Below are 12,535 nucleotides of genomic sequence, written 5' to 3' on the forward strand. Positions count from 1 at the left end.
GTATGTATGTATGTATGTATGTATGTATGTATGTATGTATGTATGTATGTATGTATGTATGTATGTATGTATGTATGTTAGCGGATTGAAATAGAACATAGTAATCTGAAGATCACATATGCTTGATTCTTTCTTCCTTCTTTCTCCCATTTTCTATTTTCTATCGTAAAATTAATTTTATTCTAATACATTTTGAATAATATTATTTTATAAAAATATGGCATATATTATTAATTAAAGGAAATAAAAAAAGGATCATCAATAATAATTTGTAAATAATCGATTTTATTTATGAAGCCACGTATGACGAATGAATTATAGGTATCGATCCAATGATAATCCGATTTATGAAAAATTGTATTTTTTGTCATTTAATTGTTTTTCTTCTTCTTTTTTTTTTTTTTAATGTTAGAATCAATCATGAAATAGAATGTAACGAAAATACATTTATGATATTTGAAAAGGGGGTAACAAAATTTCTGTTAAATGGAGTCGAAAATGTATCATTTTTATTCGTTACTGTAATGTGTATATATATATGTGTTCAGATACTAAATATATATAAGAAAAAGAACGTATTAGATGGTTGTTCTGAAAAGTTATGGTTGGTCTCGTTGCTGTATCAATATCTCGTTAGGAGCTACGACAGAAATAAAAGCTAGATGTTCGTTCTTACGTCTGACCGGCCAAGCAAAATCGTACTTTTCTCTATATCTTTCTCTCTTTATCTTTTTTTCAACCCCCCTAACCATCTTTTTCTTCCTTTTCATTCTTTGGAAAGAAGATACAGAACATACGCGATATCGCTTCGTACCAACCAACGTAACTCTCTCTCTCTCTCTTTCCTCTTTATTTTTCTCTTTTTTTCTGCTTTTTTCCCTCTCTTTTTCTTTCATTTTCTTTCAACTCTTTTCCTCTTTCTTATTACATTTCCTACGGATAGTGTATCGCTCTCTCTCTCTCTTTCTCTTTCAGTCAGTGTAAAAGACGAAGACTTCGTCGCTTGAAGAAAACTCGTCGATTATATCGACCGTATCGTTTCTACCAACGATGTAACGAAGATGGATTCGATAGATGGGTGAAAGAAAGAGATAGAATACAGACGGTTCTCGTTGAAAAGCGAAACGATAAAAACGAATTTGTGCTACGATTTGTGCTCGTCATCGGGGATGGAGGAGGAAAAGAAAAAAGGTAGTTTCAGTTTATCGTATGATATTATTACTTATATTACACTTTGAAAATGAAAATATCATATGAGATGAAGTTGAACAAAAAGAAAGATAAAATTTAGAAATATGAATTAGCTTTTAGAAACTTTTTCTAAATAAATATTTAATAATATTGTATACTCAGCTGTAAGTATATGTATTATTGCGTTAAAAAAATTTTTTTTTCATTATAAAATGACTTCGAAGATCTCATATCTCTGATAATTTAGCAACATTTGCATCTGCATGAAATATAACGTATCATAAAGTAATTAAAAAAAAAGAAAAAAAGAAAAAATGAAAAGTAAAAAAAGAATGACATTTGTTTATTCGGTCAAAAGTTATTGCATCTTTAAAATGAGTACGAAAAAATAAAAAGTACGTGTTCGATACGTTTTGAAATATTATTACGAAATAAGAAAAAAATACGTATTGATAAAAATATTTTCATAAAAATATTATGTGCACATGATACAATATCGATATAGAGAACTTATTTTACTTTGGCATTAAAAAGAAACAAGGAGGTGTTTTTATTTTCTATGTGTATTCTGTTGCTAATAACGAAGTAATTGATAAGGGATCGTCATAAGACATGATCGGATGAGATCAAGCATACAACCGTATGACTAGGGTCGTCGTAATAATCCAAAGAGAATTCGTAGGATGGTATATCTGGCTTGTAAGTATAAGTTATTCACAAATAGCGTATTCTGTTCCTCATTAGAACAGAAGATTGATGTTTAGAGGTAGTAGCGAGTACTTGCAAGAGCTCGTGCTTTACGTACTGAGCATCTAACTGTGTCGAAATTTGAGCGGAATTCATAGTCGTGTTGCGGATATGCTGGGAGTAATTGTCCAATGCCAAGGAAGCGAGGACTAAATTTGTCTACGGTTTCGAGGGCTCCACATCTCTCTCTCTCTCTCTCTCTCTCTCTCTCTGTTTCTATCTCTCTCTCTCTCTCTCTCTCTCTTACTCTCTTTGAAGTATCTAATGCGCCTCTCGATTCTCTAAATTTCACAGAATTCCTACCTCGAATTTCATTAAAATATTCACTAATATCTACGCCTAACGAAATTTCAAATGACGTTGTTCAGATGTTAGAACACGATAAAAATAACTAAATTATTTCTAAAAGCATTATGAAAACAATCATTTGTAAAATTACATTTGACCGAATAATATCTCATATGTAAAAAAAAAAAAAATACAAAAAAAATGAAATATGAATCACGCGATGAAAATAGAACTAAATTATGGAGATATGGATTTTTAAGCAAATTATCCTTTTTTGTTTTATAATATAAAAAAACAATTATTTAAATTCATTTAATAGCTCAAAATCGATTGAACATACGATATATTTATTATTCAATATTTTACAAATATATTTATTATTCTCGTTAATATAATTTTCATAAAAAAATAAACGAATTGGAATATTAAAACAAGGTTTAAATAGTATGGGAAAGTGATTTGAAACAATTCACGATCAGTATGGCATTTCCGACGAAAAGTGACTTTGCAACTGGTGGTCGTAAGTACTTCGCATTTGCCGCGTACATTTAGGAAGGGTGCGTAAAGCCACAATATTATACGTATATTTCTATACTTATACATACACGCAATATCCATATATACAAACTTGTATATATATATATACACTACCATGTACCGATTATATCGCAAGCCGAAACACCATTTTCACTGTCCGGTAGTTGGCGTAGGGCCAGTCTAACCGAGAGAACACCTAACCCTATCCCTACCATATACCCCATTTGACACCCCTCGACATTATACGAGGATTAGGGTAGAATTCTCATCCCCCGCACCTTACACCCCACATACTACCACCACCCTTTAGCCACCCCTTTCAAACCAGCAGTCTACGTACAAGCGTATAATAACGTTCTTCTATCTATCTCTCTGTTTCTCGTTCTATTTCTATATCTGTCTCACTTTATTCCAAACATCTCGTCTGTATTGCACTCTTTATCGTCCAGATGGACGCGCGTGCAAACGCGCTTCCAACAGGCATTTGCATCCCGTTAAATGTCGTAAACTTGTCAAAGCATGCAGAGAGCACTGGTTATATTCACCATCGCGGACCTAGTTCCACCGAGTGAATCCCAGCAGTCGAATGCTGCGAGAGAGAACCAACAAACATTTTGCAGTAACCCCACGTTCTATTTTCTCTCTTATTCCTTCAAAAGACAAAGGATCTTTCTACCATTATTTCGAATAAATCGTCCAAGTCGAATACATTTTCAGGTCAATAGGAGAATTAAGATGTAAAGCAGATGAAGAGGGATTTTCATTTCTCTTTCTCTCTCTCTCTCTCTCTCTCTATATATATTATATATATTTTCACTTTTACTTTTTTTATTTTTATCGTTAGAGAAAGTAAAATAGGAAAACTGTGAACAAGAAAAAACAAAAATATATTAGGAGAAAAGGGAGTAAAAAGAAGCTGAGAATCCCTGGTCGGTCGTCCAATGTTCGGTGACTGAAAATTAACCGAAATCCTGCTACGAGATAAGAGGGAAACTTTATGTAACAAATTTAACGTTGTTTTTAACATGTTAGTCGGAGTAACGCGTTAATGTCCACTGTATATGCAACGCGTAGTTCCACGCCATGTGCTCTCTCAGCGGTACAGAATTATATGGACTGTTAAATCTTCTACAGTCCCTTTAAACTACTACTACTACTACTACTACTGCTACTACTATTCTCTACTATCTTTCTCTATTTCTATCTGTCTCTATCTTTTACTCTATATATTTCTCGTTCAGAGATTTTACCACAAAGAGAAAAGGAGAAAACACTTTTGACGTTTCCTACCATCGTGGATCATCGCACCTTAATGACAGCACGGCCACTACACACATTTTCATTTACGACGGCAGACCAATTTACTCAAACACATATTCGACGATAACTCTGAAAAATGTAGCCTTAGTATAACGATCTCTATGGCATATTGCGATCGTAAACGTTAAATAAAACGTCGCCTAGAGTCTTCCTCTCGTACGTTACTCGCCTCATATCGTAGATAAATATATGCATATATATATGCGTATATATCCACATACGTTGATATAATATATACCTATATATATATATAACATATATACGCATATATTTACTTTAAGTAATGCGAGTCTTGAATACTTGTGATCTATTTATGACTCTTCGTATGTACTCTTCTTTATCTCTTTCCATCTAATCTTTTTTTTTTATTTCTTTTAAGCTTTTCAAACGATTAAACTTTTTTTCTCCCCCTTTTATATTTCTCATTTTTTTTCATAAAATGTTTCATATGATTATTACGTTCTCAAAATGCGTTTCACATGACCTCGCTAAAGGGTTTTATTATTTTCAATCCTTTTATTACATACAGAATATTTGACTAATAAAATATGATTTTTAGTTCAATCAGTTGTTTTAGTTAAACGCATATATGATTTTATACTTATCGATTTGATAGTTTATGAAAAAAAAAAAAACTATAGTATACTGAGATAAAAGAATTACCCTGTATTTATTGAAGCTATGATTAAAAAGAATCTAAAGAAGAGTTTGAAGAAGATTAAAATTATACTATGAAGTACATAGATGCAAAAATAAACGAATAAAAATGATTTTAAAAACTTTTCTATGTTTACTTGTATTAGAATAAATTCATCCCTGAAAGAAAAGAAGATAAAAATTAAATTACAACAATATTTGATGATTCCATGTGAAATCTCTAAAATATAAATATAACATTAAAAAATATTATATAAGGTAATTTGTTATTATTCATATAAAATAGATAGTCACAATTGGAATGCCTGTAAGATAAGTTATTAAAAAATGATATTGGAATGAGATATCGGAATAGGAATTAATTGTATTGTTTCATAATTTAAAAGCATTCCGTTTTTTTTTTTTTTTTTTTTTTAAATCAAATACCATGTAATATGAAATTTTATAAATACTCGATTTATCTTTATTAATGATAATTCCATTCGGTTGATGATAAATCCAACTATGATCATCTCTGTAATGAGCAAAATAATAATTCAATAAATAGAATTAAATAGAAAAATTCTATTTAATTTTAATTTTCAGTGATGAATGTCAGATGAGTTTTCCCTAAAATTACGATGACGATGAGATTGATCACATTGAACGTCAAAAAATGATTGAAAGAATGTATATGATTAAAGTACTTAAAAAATAAATCGAGTATTATTGTGTAAAATATAATATAGAGGGAGTTTCGTTTAGGAAAAAAAAACAATTAAAAGAAATTAAAATGTGTGTGTGTGTGATACCTATTAATTAGGAAAAATGAAAGAAACTTATTACCTTTTATAATATTTATTGTAAGCGGTCTTTAGCTAGATTTTACTTGCCATGGAATGTATAGCAGATAAAAATATGATAAACATTATATGGAAAGTAATATCCATTGCCCAGGTCTAACCACGAGGAGGTAACCGCTTCTGAAGACCCACGAGGGATGTGCATCCTAAAGATGCCCACACACATACATCCCAATATAATTAATATTTAATAATAATATATAATAATTAATAATATTAAATTAAATTTTTTTATAAAATATTTTATCAAAAATATTCAATGGTAAATAGAAAGAAATAATTTAATAATCTATAAGAATTGACATGATTAAAAGTTAATGTTATTAAATATTTGTGAAATTTATCAAAGTATGCAATTATTTGCTTGCTAAATTACATACCAAGTATGTAATATTAGTAAAAATATTAATTAAAAATCTTTAAAATTGTCTCAATAAAACAATAATTGTATCAGCAACAAACTCAATAAAGAGTAAGATAAAAAATAAACCTGTTTTTTTATACTATTCTATGTAATGAAAAACTTTTTAAAGTATTAAAATTAAAACGATAACGTTAGAAATAAAATTATTAAATAATTTAATATGCCTCATTTTCGTTTATGTTGTCTCGTTGAAGGATAGAAGACGAATACGAGGTACGTTACTACGTAACCTTAGTAGAGGAGACCTCGGGAGTGTCGAAAGCTCGGCTATTATACCTATGTTATCGGCTGTTTACGTTTTGTCGTCGGCTCGAGAAATACCTGGAAATATAAATACACATTTATAATAGCTTATATGTCGAGTGTATTGTTTTCTTATTCTTCCTCTCTCTCTCTCACTCCTTCTCTGTCACTCTTTCTGTAGTATTTCTATATGCCATATATAATTAAACAAAATAATGCTCGTTCGACACTTCCAAGATCTCCTCTACCAAGGTTACGTAGTAACGTATCTCGTATTCGTCTTCTATCTTTCAACGAGAAAACATCAACGAAAGCGTATTAAATTATTTAATAATTTTATTTCTAACGTTATCATTTTGATTTTAATACTTTTAAAAGTTTTTCATTGCATAGAATGGTTTAAAAACTGGTTTATTTTTTATGTTACTCTTTATTGAGTCTGCTGATACAATTACTGTTTTATTCAGACAACTTTAAAGATTTGTAATTAATATTTTTACTAATATTGCATACTTGGTATGTAATTTAGCAAGCAAATATAGTTGCATATTTTGATAATTTCACAAATATTTAACAACTTTAACTTTTAATTATGTCAATTATCATAGATTATTAAATTATTTCTTTCTATTTACCATTGAATATTTTTGATAAAATATTCTATGGTTTTAATGTGTGCCCTGCTTTCAGAAATGATTTATAGGAAATATTTTAATATAATCTTTAATATACTTCAGCTTTTTAGATTTTTTATTTAATTTTATTTTATACATCGTCATCCTAAGGGTAGGATACTCATCCTGCAATCATCAACGAAGACTAAAAGTTAGTATATTTTACTATCTAACATTTCTAGGATACTTTTGATGGTTTTTTATTACGACGATGACATTAATTGTTCTTTTTCTTTTTCTGTTTCAGAAAATCATTGCAATCGTGCGTGTAGGCAATGAGGTTCTCGTATATTGCATAGTGTTAAAATAAAATATAAAAATGTCGATAAGTAGATTCAGTGTTGATCGTCGCATGTTAAAGTTTCGTTTGCTCGGTTAAGAAACTCGCAAGTTTCTTTTATTCGGCTTAAACGTGTGCTCATCGTCATCCTAAGGGTAGGAGACCCATCGTGCATTCATCAAAGAAGAATAAACGTAAGTCAATTTTTAGACTAAACATTTTCTCTCTAATTAAAATAATTTTTTCTTACAACAATAATATTGATAAATTTGTTTTTATTTCTATTTTAGATCAGTGGGAAAAAGTGTAGTGTAAAAGCAATGTTCATTTAAGTGTATTCGCGTTTTCTTAATTAGATTCATTTTTAAATTCGTTTTTAATTGAATTGATTGCATACAACGCAATTGTAGAGTCAGTGTTTGTACATTCTCATCGTCATCCTAAGGGTAGGAGATTCATCGTGCATTCATCGATGAATATGCAAAGTGAGTATATTTTTGTATTCAATAATTGTACAAAATTTTAATGGTTTTCAGTAATCGTAATGATATTAATAGTATTGTTTTTGATTTCTGTTTCAGATTGTAATCGTGCGCGAAGAAATATACGGGAGTGTTGTATCGTTTAAATATAATTAAAATCACGGATTAGAAGCACGTTCGTTCGTTAATTTTAATTTCGTCGAGTATCGCGAATTATTTTTTAAATATATATTTTAAATAAACTGCGATCAATACAGTAATTGCATTAGAGTTTGTTCGAGTAAAGTTGTATTTTTATCTTTAACCCATTGACTGTCAGACATATTTAGAGCGATTTGTCTTAAATTTTTAAAAAATATAATAATATTATGTTACAGATATAATATTGTAATGGTATTTACAATAATTGATAATTAATGTTTTTTACACCATATAAATATTTTATTCAACCTTTTTAATAATTCTTAACGTAAATAACCATTTGTAATTAATCTGAAATTGCAGCACACACTACGAGATATCTCGTAGTTGGCAGTCAATGGGTTAAACAATCGCACAGATTATTCGTAAAGTAAAGTCAGTGAAGTGACCGAGAGAGAAATTTTCGTGTGTTTGCATTTGACTGCGTGCAATGCAGTTTTTAAAGTAGCTGTAGAATCAGTGTTTGTTCGAATAAGTCAAATTTTTAATCGTGAAGTAGAGTCAGTGCCGCGGTCGCGATAAGAAACTAATAAGTTTCTTATTTTCGTTCGAAAAATGTTCTCATCGTCATCCTAAGGGTAGGAGACCCATCGGGCATTCATCACCGAGAACTGCAAGTAAGTAGAATTTTTCTATCAATCATTTCTATAATAATTTCAATGGTTTTTTATTACAACTATGATTATTAATTGTTCTTTTTCATTTTTCTGTTTCAGAATATCATTGCAATCGTGCGTGTTTGCATTTGACTGCGTGCAATGCAGTTTTTAAAGTAGCTGTAGAGTCAGTGTTTTTTCAAGTAATTAAAAGTCAAATTTTTGATCACGAAGTAGAGTCAGTGAACGGGCGGGCGTAAATTAAATTCAAATCATACGCGTATGTAGAGTCAGTGTTGTTTGCCGTATAAGAAAAATTTCGGTTTTGCGATAAGAAACTCATCTATAGTTTCTTATATTCGTTTACCGCGTTATTAGAGTCACGCGAGTGAGTGAGTGCAAGGAAAAGTGCATCAAGGAGTTCTCCGATGGATCTGATAGACGAGGGATGCAGCTGGACCAGTTTCTACGAAATAGGAGTGTTTTGGAGCCATCGCAGAACTTCTAATGCTAACTGTTCATATTTCATACGTGCGTCATTTTGATTTTAAAATGTCACATATATGTGATATAACAGTTGGTAACGAGTGAGTCAAAAAATTTTAAATCCCTCTGGTGCTTAATCATGTTGAAGATAAAAAGTCCTAATCGGCACGAGCTACTGGTTGTAATTATTTTTATGAATTATTAACGAGCACATGATTAATGTTTTTTTTTTTTTGGAAACCGACTGAAATGTTTATCATAATTTAAAAGTTAAAATCTGCGTACTTTACTCTTTGAGATTCGGGGGGCTAGACTTATTTTTGTTGGCATCTATAAAAATCTACATATTTTTTTTTGTTAGAATAAAATAAGAATTATATTCATCGAAACTTATTAACCCTTTGAGTGCTGAATACTTTTAACTAAAATATTTTGTAGGAATAGAATAATTCATTATTAACTGGATTCTAACAATAAATTATATTTAATAATTAAAATTTTTGTTTCTGTGCGAATATAACAATTATTAATTAATATTAATATTAATTAATATAAACATTACATTATTTTACATGAATATTAACAAACACGTATATGCGCCGATAGACCACTCTGGTAATATTTACCAAACGCATTTATGCATTCATAGCAATTTAAAAGTTAATGATTATTAAGATCTGTAGTTAACAATAAGACACCATTTTACAAACTTTAATTCTGGAGTGATTATAAATTAATAGAAATACTTTTTTTTATTTTTTTTCCCTCTTGTCTCCCAGCTTTTATTCAATTAGTTAGTACGATTAAGTTTTTGGAAAGAGGATTTAAAACATTACGAAAGTAACAATAAATATAATTGAATAATTTACGCTCGGAATAACGAAGAGTTTGAGAAATATAAAACGTTTTACTTACACATAATTGTACTGTTTGAATTATTCAATTGTAAAGATATTTTCCGATAATAAAAAAATTAAATCAATATTATTAATATTATAATAGTAATATTAATAATCATGATAATTATAATAATGCAATGTGTTTCTAGTAGATATATGTGTTTGGACAATTTGATGAATATTTAAAGGACCGAGTTAGAATCTGCAGTCGCAGTCATGGATAGCAAATTGGGAAAGTTGCTTGCCTCGCTGCTGACGAGGCTGCCAGAGTGCATTTGCGTCTTGTTGTATTATCTTTGAAAGTTTCTGACATCTTACGAGTTTCGAACTTTTGCTATATACGTATTCAAAGTTGGCTCGCGGTCTTGCCAACGGTATAGTAGAGTCTAGCGTCAAAACCGAAGTAAAAGGGAACGTATAGTTCCTTTCGAACTTATGTTAGCTTCGATTATCGTGGCTTGGTCAAAGTGATAAAGAGATTCTTGAAACGTTGATTCTAATCTTTAGGTATGTTCTCTAAGTGAGAAACGCATGAAGCCATAGTCTAATTATAGAAAGAGAGAAAGAGGGAGTTAGATGGAAAATGAAATAGAAAGAGAAAGAGAGAGATGATCTTCCATAAAATGCAATTTTCATCGCGATCTTTGCTCGTATTTGTTGTTTACAGTCGGTACCCTGGATTCTCCTTTAATCAGAATACTTCGGCACTCGTAACGCTCGTTCATGTTAACTGTAAAACTCTCGAGACGGATTGTACACACTTAATACATTCTTTGGCGAAGTTAAAGTAAACATAAACTTTGGATTCCTGAAGAAAGAGAAAGAGAGACAGAGAGAGAGACAGAAATAGAGAAAGAGGGGATGTAGGACCGTTAAAATCGTGAAGATGTAATGAGTAGTATCCCATTACTTTGATTAAGTTTTACTCGAGTTAAATAATAGTAGTGGACTTTGGTATGTTCACTTTTTGCAAATATTGTTAAATTGATAAAAGTAAGCAAAAAAAAAAAAAGAAGGAAAAAAATATATATCAAAGTTTTTCCCCCGTAAAAATGTAATAACAGTTCCTATCCCATTGGTAGACGATAATGAACTTAACTTGAAAAATAAATCGCTAATCTTTTCGTGCTCAGAAATATAACGCGCAACGAGGACGTTTAAGCATTTCCATTTACTCGCAGTAGCTAAATGCATAACGGTCCCCTCTCACGCAAATTCAAAATAGGTCTATGCTCGTTCGGCTTGATTTACTCGACCTCGTCGTACGCGATGCTCCTTTCCAAGGGTGATATACACTCCGGCAGAAGTTATGCATATCCTAACTTTAATATTAGCATATAGGCGAACTCAAATTTACCATAGCCATCATCTTCCGGTATTCGTCACGAGAATGATCATCATTTTCATCGTTTCTAATATATTTCTTTCTTTTTTTGTTCTTTTACAATACTTGTATCGAGTTTATAAAAAATAATTATCTTAATTGACATAGCTGTTATTATCAAGCATTAGTTAAATTAAAAATAACTGGTACGAGGAAAAATTTAAAAAAAGTTTTAACAAATTTCAAATTCATTTCTGTTATGAAATAAGAATCTAATTTCATTTCATTTTGGTACGTTATTTCGTTAAAGTTTTCCTCTACATATAATATCTATATATATGTATATATATATACACCTCATATCGTAAGTGTTCACGATCTATAGCGTTATATATCTCGTACTAACGAGCTTATCAAAAAGCTCGTATTTCGTGCACGTTCGCGAATGAAAAGTTTGACGATGCTGTGACCAAAATAAAAAAAGAAAAAAAAGGATAGAAAAAAGAGGCCGGCGAACGGGACATTTAACGAAGATGATTGACGTTATTTTGAAAATTCACGTAATGGAATGCGGTATCGTAAAACGTGGCGATATGAACGGGAATGTAACGAAGACACGTTGCTGGTAGAGAAACTACCACGAAGCTATATATCACGTGTAACTAGAACGATATATCGTGTTGTGCGTGCGATGAAAATTATCTTATTCCTTTCGAACGGGTGTATGAAACTTTATGCTTGACAATGTTTACGATATCGATTATTTCGATCACATTATTTTTTATCATTGATGGTTTGTTTTTTTCTTCATTGTATTGTAACATTAAACCTAACGATACTTTATGCATACCTATTCCAAACGTGAGTGGTCAAATGACTGTTAAAACAAAAAAAGAAACCATATATCCTAATATAGAATGAAATTTTATCCAATTTGATAGTGAACAAAATATTTTGTATTATTTATAAATGAATAATGTAAATTTTATCCATTTTTTCAAATTACAGAAGTTACTTCATTTTTACAAATTAGAGTATGCGGTCATTTGACCCTTGCGTGATAGGTTTAACGTAAAAGAGGACAAAAGAGAAAAAATGTAATATTTTCGAGGACAGATAATCGAATGACGGAAAAAGTAACGAAATTGTATGGAAAATGAATGACGAGATTTTCTATCGCTATCGGCATCCAGGCAAAACAAATATTTCCATTTTGCTAGATACTTCCGTCGGCAGAAAATATATCGTGTTCTCCTACCACGTAGCATATGTTTTTCAGAAATATGACGAGCAGAGTCGCTTCGTAGAACTTGCGATAGAATCGAACGTTGTTCCGACTGTGTT

This window comes from Polistes dominula, unplaced genomic scaffold (assembly GCF_049000335.1).
Source record: "Polistes dominula isolate Pdom_NZ unplaced genomic scaffold, Pdom_raw_medaka contig_28, whole genome shotgun sequence".
In the NCBI taxonomy this organism is placed as follows: Eukaryota; Metazoa; Arthropoda; class Insecta; order Hymenoptera; family Vespidae; genus Polistes; species Polistes dominula.